We start from the raw sequence: 12,773 nt of genomic DNA on the forward strand, positions 1-12,773 counted from the left end.
TTTTTATTCTTTAAATTTAATTTTCAGTATCCAAAAATTAACTTTGTACATCACCTCATAGTTTTACCACCTTATACATTTTTCATTTACCTAAAAGTCAGAAAATTATAGTTTTTGGTTAACTGTAATTTTCATTGCCGAATAGGTCCCAATTAAAACTTGAGATAGATATAGATTGTAGGTGATGTTCATTTTACAGGTATTCAGCTGTAACTTTGCGTAAAATACACGTATTTATACCTGGCTCTTCTAGGATCCACAGTTAAAGACCCATGACACGAACTTTAGGTACAAGGTGTTCCATTTGAGAGGAAAAACGGCATATTTTTTACTTTTTTCCGTATATTTACAAAATTGAAGATAGCCAATCGACGTATTTTAACTCGGAGAATCTGAAAATCGTAATAAGAAAACAATGTCGTCAGTCTTTTTTGTTTTTAATGGAATTGTTTTCTTATTACGATTTTCAAATTCTCCGAGTTAAAATACGTCGATTGGTTATCTTCGATTTTTTTAAAATATACCGGGAAAGTCAAATAATATGCCGTTTTTCCTCTTAAATTGAACACCCTGTACTTACTTACTAAGGCACTGTTAAGGTTAAGTATGTTTATAGAACTCTAGGACTTATTGTGTTGCTCAGCCGAGTCGCAGCCGCCAAATTAAATTTTGCAACACAGCCAAGCGATCGGCCAGATTTTTGGCCGTAATTTCACCGATGGATCCTCGCTCGAAAAGCGGGGATCCTTTTAGGTGGTCAAAAAATTTACACGGGATGGATTTTCTATAGTTTACTATTATTTTCTTTGGTTTTAGTAAGGTGGTCGGAATATACAACCACTGGGAAACAACAACAACTAATTATACATATTTATATTTTGAAACTATTTCTGACGATTCTGTAGGTAACAGTTCTTTTTATTACTAACACACAATTTGACGTCGCATCTAAAATAATAAATTTTCATAAGTGTTTCGGGCCTGTTTATAATATATGTTTATTTACTTAAATCAAGGTTATTTCAATCTTAATTATTTATCAAGTTATCAAGGCCAGACTGTAAAAAAATAGGGACGCTGCTCCAGTCACACTGAAATAAGGTGATCTTTCTGTTTTCGACGAACACCCTTAGTGACTATGTAATGAACGAAATAAAATAGAAACAAAATAAGAAGAGACACAATTTAACGTGAAAGAAAAAAAAACGACTCGACTTACCCTAGTAATAAATGAAGTAAAGGATGTTGATATAAGGGGGGTGTTCCTTAATCAGCTTTCATTAAATTGACAAAGACGTTATGCACTTCGGTATTATCTCGCATAAGATTTAGGTACCGATCCAATGATTTGTGTAGTACTTCTGCTTTCCGGTATCGCACACATGTCCGTATTTTAAGTTTTTGGCGGATGACCTCAATCAAACAGCTCACTCCTCTCGCCCCGAGGGATCCATTAGGTAAAGTAGGATAAAATAGCAAGGCTTTATGAAAGGGACATTGGAGTAAGAGAGTAAGGAAATGTGGGATAGGTCGAGTTTAAATATTACCAATTTACCAAGAAACGCGTGTGTTATACCGGGTGAACTTTTATATGCAAAATCAATGTAAATAAACCAAAATAAATAAAGTATTACCGAACTAATTATTAGATATCTTAAACTTTAAAGAAAACTTATGTTAACCAAAAATAAGTAAAATTAGCAAAAAAGTAACAAAAGGAGAGAGGACGAAACATATAGGCATAAATTATTTAAAAAAAATAGTATGATTTATGTAGATTCACTTTACTGCTACAGAAAGTACACCTTTTGGGATTTCTATAAACCGACATATGTTTGCAAGCATCGTACTGAATTTCTAAGGGAACTGTATGTTTAAAGTGATTTATCTGAGTTTTTTGTAGAACTCTGCTTAGCACCAACCAATCCCAATGCAACTGCCAGCCTAAATTCTTTCAAACTTAGCTATGTATTTGAGTCATTTCCTTTCTTGAAGAGAATAAATATATTTACCAATGACAATAATGAATAAAGTAAAAAAAAATCCATGGCACCACTTTTTGAATTTAAGAACTATTTCTTAGAGTGACTTAAGCATATCTAATTTATTCATATAGCTCATGTGAGCATTATATCTGCTTACTAACTTGGAATAAGGAAATTCTTCGTTGCTGCCATCTTTTCCTTTGCGGTTGGAAGTGTCTGTTTTTGTTGGATCCAAATAGTTGCTCAGAAAATAGATAGCTCTGTTATCCGTTTATTTTAGACAAACGAGCTCATGAATCCTTACCCTCTAATTAGTTTCTCCTCTCTTAAATTTATTCTTGTCGTCGGGTAAATCACGTAAGAGATATAAAGAGCTACGCCCTTTGAAGTGAATCATTAATTCATCAATTGCCTGATTTTCGCTTGGTGCTAAGGAACTTAGATAGGTTTCTGAATGCTGGTTTAATAAGCAATGAATTTTATAAAGCTTTTCGAAATTGACAAAATTATGACGTGGTTCTAACGAGTTGTCATTTAAAACCTTTTAGTTCTTTTAGGCTTGTAGCAGCAATGTAGGAGCTTCCAGTTTTTTGCAGTGCATACAAATAGGTTTGGAAAACGGTTTGTTCTAAAAGACTTACAGGAAAAATTTTTAGAAACATACCGTACGGATTTCTCTAGATTCATTAGTAAATAATTTAGATATTTGAGCAAATTGTTTTAAATTTTGAATCTGCTTGCGATTTGCTCCATATGATTTTTTTTGCTAGTTCTCTAGTTCGTATTGCGGCTAGTGGAACCTCATCTTCGCTGTCCCAGTCATCTGAATTACTCCTGCCTTCAATAATAGAAACTAAACCCTCTTCCGAACCTTTACCTGTTCCACCAGGAACAGAAATTAAATTCTCAACATCTTCAGCAAAAAATATTGGCATGGATTCTATATCAAGCATCCCTGAATCTCTTGAAAAAAAACTGTTATTTCTTAAAATTTTATTTTCTGTGATTTCATCTTCACTAATATCACCTTACTTACTGATATTAACAAAAGAAATTTCTTCTATAAAATCAAACAAAACATTTTAATCCATATCTCAATCAAGAATCTTATGATATTGCAACTACCCCTAAAAAAACACAAACTGTATCTAATGCCTAATAATCCTGTGACGAGACCACCATCTAACAAGAAATTCTATAATTATAATCGACTATAAAGGCACATGTCATTTATCCATTTCTGAAGGGAACGAGACAGACTGGAGGTCAATCCCAAGAAAATCTTCATGTGGTATTTTTTTCTAAAAAAAAGAGGCTCCATCTGGCTATATGAAATGGAAACTCACTTATCTCGGATGGTCCACTAAGTGTACGTAGTCACAAGTCACAAGTGTAAGTACTTGTGATCTACGTATCATTTCGACCAGGAGCTCATCTGGGAAGTACTAGCCAAGACTCAAGACCCCAAAGAGCAACTTTTTGTTGTTCTTTCACCAAAAAAATAGGATCCCAAGTATCAAATTAGACATCTGGGCGATCACTTGATGAAGATAAAAGCCCAGTATCTAGCCACATTGCTTTGGTCGTTTAAGCCCTGTCTGATGCTGTCGACTTCTTTTTTAGCAACACAGTCCGCCGAGAGTAGACATGCTATTGTCTCCTCCCACTCAGATTTGCCATGTCTCTCTTCTTTCATCAGGTCTTCCAGACACTGGAGTACTCACTAACCTTCTTCCCGATATAAATATAAAACATGTATATTTCAGTATATTGTAAGCATACGTGAGCTTTAAGTTAAGGGTGAACTCTACTTAGTAGAAAAAAAAGTAGAAGAAACGCTTGAAAGAAACATCACACATATGCTAACGAAATGTAATCAAACATCCACAAAACTTTGAAGAAATAATACATACTAATATACATTAATAGATACTGTTAGAAAATAAGTTGTTATAACTATTACTATACTGTTGTACCTATTATCGTTTCTCACTATTGTTATTTGAAAAATAAGGACAATCAAGATAATTATGGTGCTAAAATGATGGCAGTAATGGCTGATGAATAAATATCTAAAGTACGATCATAGAATACTGTTATGCTTTTGTCGTAATGAAAGGCGTTTAAAAATTGTCATTCATAATTGGAATCTACCTAAATATCAAGGATTTTATTTGAAACTCGCTAGAATTTTCAAGGTAACATATTATGTTTTAGATCTGGAATTGATGTAATATTTTATATATTATTTTTATACATGTCAGAGTAAGAATCGTATATATACCAAAGAGGAAAGGTATTATAACTAGTGTAGCAATCACTCATCACAATTTTATTATTAAATAGATATGCTTGATGATTTATCTGATTGTATATTGTTGGACCGGTTTCGCAGCATTATACAAACTCAAATTTTTCTGGGTTCCACAAGGCTAACCCCCTTCACCACTTTACATGTTCTACTCACATGTTTACTATTCACATGACCAACCTCCCCACGTAAGAGATACAACCTCTTACTTCAAAATCGATGCTGGCTATTGGGTTTTCACCAGAGCCATTAATAGAAACACATACATTTTTCAGCTCGCCGATGACAAAAATTGGTTTTGCCCACACCGGTGCCTGCCCTCTTAACCAATTATTGATATAAATAGAATAATGAAGGTTACAGTTCAATCAATGGAAGACTCAAGCAATCATGTTTACTTAGAGAATCGTCTCTACTCCTCAACTAAACGACCTCTATTAGAGATACTGAAGTGAAAATATGTGAAATATGTCAAGTACCAGGTCAAACGATGGGCTGGTAATCAGGCTGGTAATGTGGTACAATAATATAATAGTGATATATGTTATTTATTTTCAAGTATCATACTGTATATTAATTTGTTATACAATGAATTATTATTATTGTTAAATATTTATGCAATACTATTGCACACGTATGCACGACAATTATGTAGAACACTGTTTTTAAATAACTACTAATATACCAGATATCATCGAAGAGAGTAATATACAATGGTGTAAGCGCATTTGGCATTCTTATTTATAATTCCTAAATCGAACCTTCACATGGCGACCCTGCCAGTGCCAAACACCATTTTTTAGTGCATTTTTCAGTAAGAGTAGTAATTGTTCTATATGTATATAGAACAAAAAGAAAAATGTTTATAGTAAAACCGTGGTAAAAGTATGGGAGCTAGTTGCTGTAAAGTGTGCTAATGTACAGTAACATACAGTGTGAGTCAATATGGGTACTACTAACACCAAGCATGCTGAAGTTACGGACACAGGTGTTGTAAACTCCAATTTTATAGTGGAAGAACAAGCTATGTTGTAACCTTGGTGTTACTAAAAATTAGGAAGGCTTATCGCAGAAACATGAAAAGAGACTTGTCAAGAAGTCTTATGCTGAAAGCTCCAGTTGGTGATGTCTAAGTAAGACTATTACATAGTGGTTTGTGTTTGTAAGTCCGTGTTAGTGAAAGAAGAAACAATGTGTTGGTGTAGAAAAATATTTTAGTAAAACCTGAAATCAGTGACATTAAGGACGAGCGATTAAACGCCACCTGTTTATTGGAAGATGAAAGAAGGAAATGTAATGGAGATTTGGCATCCGTCCCAGGACATGGACCACACAAATGTTATATTATAGTTGGTATGTAATTTTATTTATTTGTGTATATTTAGGATAAGATTTTTTGGCTATTTAGCAGTTTTAAAATATTTTTGGGGGTAAAACTATTTTTTTTATTAGTTCATAAAGTAATCGAAAGTTATAATATTATAATATATTAAATAATATATTATAAAGTTACATATTACATATATATAGCTGAATAATAATTTTTATGTTGGATTTTTGTTTACATTTTTCATGTACTACTATTATGTTAGATTTTTTTTACCGTAATTTAGGCTAAATTTAGTTATTTTTATGTCATCAACTTGGGAAGAACTTTATACCAAGTTATCAAATTTAAAAATATTAATTACTAACGAATCAAAAAGAGTCTTAAAAAGAAAAAAAATACCTAAATCAGAGGAAATTAAAAAAGAAGTTAGGGATAATTTACTTAAATACTATAATACCTTTGTGCAACTTGTATTACATGATTACAAAAATTTAAGTCAAGAACAGTATTTTGCTATTAAAAAACTTTTTTCCGTCTCAAGAGATAAAGTAGTCAGGGTATATCAAGTATTAAATGTTTCGTATAAAATACCTACATCGTGCACTGAACTAATTGATCCAAACGTGATTGAGGAGGATATTATTGACAGTGAAAACTCTTCAGAGGGTTCAGACGAAGAAAATACAAACATTGAAATTAAAATTGAAACTGGCAAAATGGCGATGACTAAAATGGATTTTTTAATTTCACCAGCAGGGTTTTGTGCAATGATTTTGATGGCTCAGCGGATAAACTTCGATCTTTTATTGACGCACTAACTTTAATCCAAGAAAATTGCGAAGGGCACGAAGCAAATGCCGTGGCTCTTATTAAAACTAAATTAGTTGGTAAAGCAAGAGACCTTATTGGTGATAATGATACCATACCAATTATAATTCAAAAACTAACAAGCAATATTAAGGGTGAAAGTTCGCAGTTAGTTTCGGCAAAATTATTAGCTCTTAAACAAGGATCCAGCGATACATCAAAATATGCATCTGACATAGAAGCTTTAGCAACAAGCTTAAAAAGAGCGTACATAAATGAAGGTGTACCAGTAAATGTAGCAGAGGGTTATACAACTAATATTGCAGTTAAAGCCCTAAAATCGAATGCAACCTCAGAAAGATCCAGGTTGATAATGGAAGCAGGCACATTCAACACAACTCAAGACGCCTTGACAAAGTTTGTTAGCGTCGAAACTGAATCAAAAAATTCTACAGTCCTTTTTACACAAAATCGATTCAACAATAGAGGAAATCCAAATTATAGAGGTCATTATCCTAGGGTGCAAGGACAATGGAAAAGAGGAGGATTTAATAGAAATCCTGAAGTTCCTATCTATAATAATTATCATGGTGGCCATAGCAGATATAGAGGTCACAGGGGCTATTCTCAACGAGGCAGAGGAAACTATTCTGTGCGCAGCTTTGAGACAGATAATTTGGGAAACGAATTATTACCCCAACCAGATCCATTGGGGGAGCAATAAATATTTTTAACATGGACCTATCGTTGTCAAATTTTATCGTCGTTCAGACCCAAATGACACAAAATGAAACAATAACATTAATCGTAGATACTGGTGCCGATATTTCTTTAATTAAGCCAACAAAAATCGATAAAAACCAAATAGTTGACAGAGCAAATGCTAGCAGGATAAACGGTGTTACAGAAGGACATATAACTTCCATAGGTACTACTAAAACTGTAATGTTTATTGACAATTTTTCTTTAAAACAAAATTTCACACGTTGAGGATAATTTTCCCATACCAGCAGATGGAATTCTTGGTAGAGATTTTATTACACAATATCAATGTCAATTGGACTACTCTAATTGGACAATGCAAATAAGACTTCATAATAAATTAATCTCTATACCAATTCATGACAGCCCTGCAAAAGATATGTTATTTATCCCCCCGAGATGTGAAATAATTAGAAAAGTAGAAAAGTTAAAATATCTTAAAGAAGATTCGGTTGTATTAAATAACGAAATATCCCCAGGCGTTTTCATAGCATCAACCATAATTTCTAGGTCAAGTCCAATAATTAAAATTCTAAATACAACATGCGAAACCATAACCATAAATAATCCTAAAATTGTAACCGAACCCCTAAAAAACTTTTCGTATTATCAATTGCATTGTAATCAAAACAACCGAAAAGATCAACTATTAAAGGAATTAAATAAAAACATCCCGGAATGCGCGAAAAAGGAAACCACCGAATTATGCATGAAATTTGCTGATATATTTGGGTTAAAATGTGATAAATTAACAACAAACAATTTTTATAAACAAAAAATTAAATTAGCTGATGAGCAACCTTTCTATATAAAAAATTATCGAACACCGCTTTCCCAATCTAAAGAAATAAATGCACAGGTAAGTAAAATGTTAGAGGAAAACATAATAGAGGAATCTAATGCCGTTTACAATAGTCCAATCCTTTTGGTACCTAAGAAATCTAAGGGTCATGATAAAAAATGGCGACTAGTAGTGGATTTTAGAGAGGCAAATAAGAAAATTATCCCTGATAAATTTCCATTGCCTCGAATTGACGATATTTTAGACCAACTAGGCCGTGCTAAATGGTTTTTAACCCTAGATTTAAAGGCATGCTTTCATCAAATACCACTTGCAGAAGAATCTAGAGATTTTACAACTTTTAGTACAAGTACAGGTAGCTACAGATTTACAAGGTTACCATTTGGCCTCAGAATAAGCCCAAACAGTTTCCAGAGGATGATGAATATAGCATTTGCTGGAATAACACCTGAAAAGGCTTTCTTGTACATGGATGACGTAATTGTAATTGGTTGTTCAAAAAATCATCATTTACAAAATTTACATAGTGTATTTGAAACGTGCAGAAAATACAATTTAAAATTAAATCCCGAAAAATGCAATTTTTTTTCGCAAGAAGTTACCTACCTAGGTCACAGGATTACTAGTAATGGAATTTTGCCTGACGAGTCAAAATACGACATTATTAATAAATACCCAGAGCCTAGAAATGCTGATGAAGTAAAACGCTTTATAGCATTTTGTAACTATTATCGCAGGTTTATTCGAAACTTTGCAGAAATTGCAAAACCTCTTAATATGTTAACAAGAAAAAATACGCAATTCGAATGGAGTGAAAAATGTAAACAAGCTTTTATTTATCTTAAAAATTCGTTGTTGCAACCCGAAATTTTACAATACCCAGACTTTAATAAACAATTTATTTTAACAACAGACGCATCAAAAAATGCTTGTGGCGCTATATTATCACAAAACTTTAATGGGCAAGAATTGCCAATAGCTTACGCTTCAAAATCATTCACTAAAGGAGAATCTATTAAAGCGACTATAGAACAAGAATTAGTAGCCATCCACTGGGCGATTCAGTATTTTAGGCCATATTTGTACGGAAATAAATTTTTGGTAAAATCTGACCATAAGCCTTTAGTGTATCTCTTTTCTATGAAAGACCCTTCTTCAAAACTTACCAGGATGCGATTAGATTTAGAAGAATATAATTTTGAAATTGAATATATTAAAGGAAAGGACAATGTAGGAGCAGATGCATTATCGAGAATTTGTATTAGCGAACTAAGCGATTTGGCGATAAATAACAAAACAGTCAACGTATTTGCAGTAACACGGGCAATGGCAAAAAAGGATACTACCTTAACAGAAGATAATAGCGAGAATGCTAGCATGCCGTAACGGTTAAACCAAAAGTCCTAGAGACTTTAGAAAATAGTAATATTTTAAAATTAGCTTATGTAAAATTTTAAATTCAGCATAAATATCTATGGATACTTATGGGTAAGAATAAAGATTTTATGATCGAGGATAAAATGTTAATCAGTAATGACAAAACATTCTTAGGAACAGTTTTGTCTAAGCTGGAAAAAATGGCTGCTGATTGCAACATTAAGGAACTAAAGCTAAAAATAACAGATGAAATATTTAAATTGTGCACAATAAACGAATTAAAAAATATTGCTTTAAGTAAATTAAAAAATCTTACTATTTTTCTGTATGAAGAGCCCAAAATTATTAAAAATAATGATGACAAGTTAGCGTTAGTACAGGAATATCATGATAATCCACTTACCGGAGGTCACTGTGGACAGAAAAAATTGCTTAAGAAGCTAAGAGCAAATTACCGATGGAAAGGAATGTCCCGCGATGTCAACAAATACGTTAAAAAATGTCAAAAGTGTCAAATTAATAAGAGAAAAATAACTCATTCAGAGCCAATGGTAATAACACCTACACCACAAAAAGCATTTGACATCACATGTATCGACACGATTGGACCATTCAGAAAAACTCCTAACAACAATATGTATGCAATAACAATCCAGTGCGAGTTAACTAAATTTGTCAAAATTATCCCTATTCCGAATAAAGAAGCTAAAACTATAGCTAGGGCAATGTTTAATGAATTTATTCTTAATTATGGCCCAATGCAGGAAATCAGAACCGATATGGGCACTGAGTATAAAAACGAAGTACTTACATCACTTTCTGAACTTCTAAAAATTAAACATTCTATTTCGACAGCCTACCATAGTCAAACTATAGGTGGTTGCGAAAGAAATCATAGAGTCTTAAATGAGTTTCTTAGAATGTACATAAACGAAATGCAAGACGATTGGGATGAATGGACAAACTACTTCAGCTTTTGTTATAACACAACTCCCAGTGTATATCACGAATATACGCCATTTGAATTAGTTTTGCACGTAAGGTTGATTTTTCTAATATTTTAAATGGTACTTTGATAGACCCTGTATATAATATCGACGCATATTATCAAGAAGTCAGATATCGCTTACAAATTGCAAATAGACGAGCCAATGATTTTATTCAAAAAGCAAAAGTTCAGCGAAAATTAGAATACGATAAACAGTCTAAAGAAATATATTTAAAACCCGGTGACTCAGTACTTTTAAATAATGAAAATAGAACGAAATTTGACCCTTGGTATAAAGGCCCTTTCGTAGTAGAGGAGGTAGAAGGTGTAAATTGTATATTAAGTAATAGTAAAAGTGACGCTAAAGTGAAAGTGCATAAAAATAGATTACAGCATTTTTATAAGTGATTAAAAAGCCATTTTCAGTGTTTATCGTAGAAAAATTAAAAGAAAAACAATTAATTATGTCAATTATAGCAGTTGTACCGAAAAGAAAACATGTACTAGTTTTAATTTACTAACCTTGTAACCTAATATTTTATAATACATATTATGTACTCATAAGTCAATGCAAAGCATCGCAAAAATTGAGGTTCATAATTTAATAACTTAACACGTATTGTTTAGGCTTCGAAATAGTTAAGAATTATGTAACATTATTTAAATTAAACAACTTAAGTACATGTGTACTTTAATTAAGTAATAGGTTTATTTAGGTAATAAGTTTGTTTAAGTAAAATCAGGGTTAACATTTTAGGTTTCATTTTTAAATTAAAAGAAAAAAAAAATATTTAAATCTATACTCGATCGATAATACTTTTCTTTTCTATCCTTTCTTTATTATTTATTTTCTTTCTATTATTCCTCTTATCTTTTTCTTAACACTTTCCTTGAACCTCTAATAATTTTATTTTTATTGTAAAATAGAAGTGTAAAATGTAGTAAAAAAGCGCATATACCTTATGAATATTTATTTTTGTACGAAAGTACTCCATTTTTATTTCATTAAAAATGTAGTTCATTCTTTCAAAAGGGGGATATGTGGTACAATAATATAATAGTGATATATGTTATTTATTTTCAAGTATCATACTGTATATTAATTTGTTATACAATGAATTATCATTATTGTTAAATATTTATGCAATACTATTGCACACGTATGCACGACAATTATGTAGAACACTGTTTTAAAATAACTACTAATATACCAGATATCATCGAAGAGAGTAATATACAATGGTGTAAGCGCATTTGGCATTCTTATTTATAATTCCTAAATCGAACCTTCACAGTAATCATCTGGCATGATTGAGGAGGTCGACTAACTAAGCGTTTTTTAACAATCTTTTTATCCATCTTTCCTCTGGCTGTCTGGCTAAGTGTCTTGCACTTTTGACCATTTAGTGTTGAATATTTTTTCTCTTGAATATATAGTTCAGCCGACCAACAGCTGCTAATCCAAGTTTCATCCTTCTCGAAATGATGGCTATTTATTTTTCTTTGCCGAGTGTTATGGCATGACCCAAATATACATATTCTTGGACGTTTCTGACTCTTTGTTGATTTTTTGTAATTGTGTTTTTTTCTGCTTAAAATGTTAGTTTTGGAATGATCATTTGAAGGCTCATGTGTGGAAATGCGTAATGAAGTTAATCGAACTTTCTCTGAGCTCTTTATTTTAGTTTTCTTCGTTATTATCACTTCGTCTAATTTGACAGGCATTGTAGCTGTTTTGTAGGTAAATGATGTTATTCCCAAATATCTATAATCTATTTTGGCATTACGTAAGTTTTCTAGAATGACGTGTATTTCTTTAAAGTCGAAACCTTCTCGTGACCTACGAAGATTACGTATATGAAGAAGGTATTTTCGGTGCTTTTCGTCATCGTGCTATTCTGTTATGAAATCTGCCTGCTCTGGGGGATTAATAGAAATCGAATTTGTTTGTAAGGTGGTTTGTGAGCTCGTGTGTGAATAATTTGAAGAAGTAAAATAGGAGACTGATGGAGTAATATTTTTCGTGAATAAGTGTCTAAATCATTACATAGACCCTAACAAAATCATAACCAAATGACCACAGTATGCTCCTGAAGATAAAACTGCAAAAATTTATGTTCATACACATGTTCTTGTAATTCGGACGAATTTTGAATATTACTATTTCACATTGTTTCCACTCATACAGCCACTATTGAATTTTTTGCAAAGGAAAAAAAAAGGTTATCAAGGGCTATATATACACATTTTTTTAGAAAATTGCCCAGTAAATGAGTAGAACCTGAACTGAAAGTTTAAGTGGCAATTTGAAGAATATGTGAAAATCAATGTGAGTGATTAGAATAATAGAATTAAGAATAGTACTATTTATGGTGGGTGAAAATACTATGCATATTAATAATTTAACTTTT

General features: G+C 32.1%; 2 protein-coding genes across 2 annotated transcripts in view; one reads left to right on the forward strand and one right to left on the reverse strand.

Moving 5' to 3' along the window:
* LOC126735682 (dynein regulatory complex subunit 2) overlaps positions 1 to 12,773 on the forward strand; it is a 92,467-nt gene that overhangs the window by 27,443 nt on the left and 52,251 nt on the right. The window lies entirely within an intron of this gene.
* LOC126735071 (general odorant-binding protein 71) overlaps positions 1 to 12,773 on the reverse strand; it is a 28,631-nt gene that overhangs the window by 3,535 nt on the left and 12,323 nt on the right. The window lies entirely within an intron of this gene.

This window comes from Anthonomus grandis, chromosome 4 (genome assembly GCF_022605725.1).
Source record: "Anthonomus grandis grandis chromosome 4, icAntGran1.3, whole genome shotgun sequence".
In the NCBI taxonomy this organism is placed as follows: Eukaryota; Metazoa; Arthropoda; class Insecta; order Coleoptera; family Curculionidae; genus Anthonomus; species Anthonomus grandis.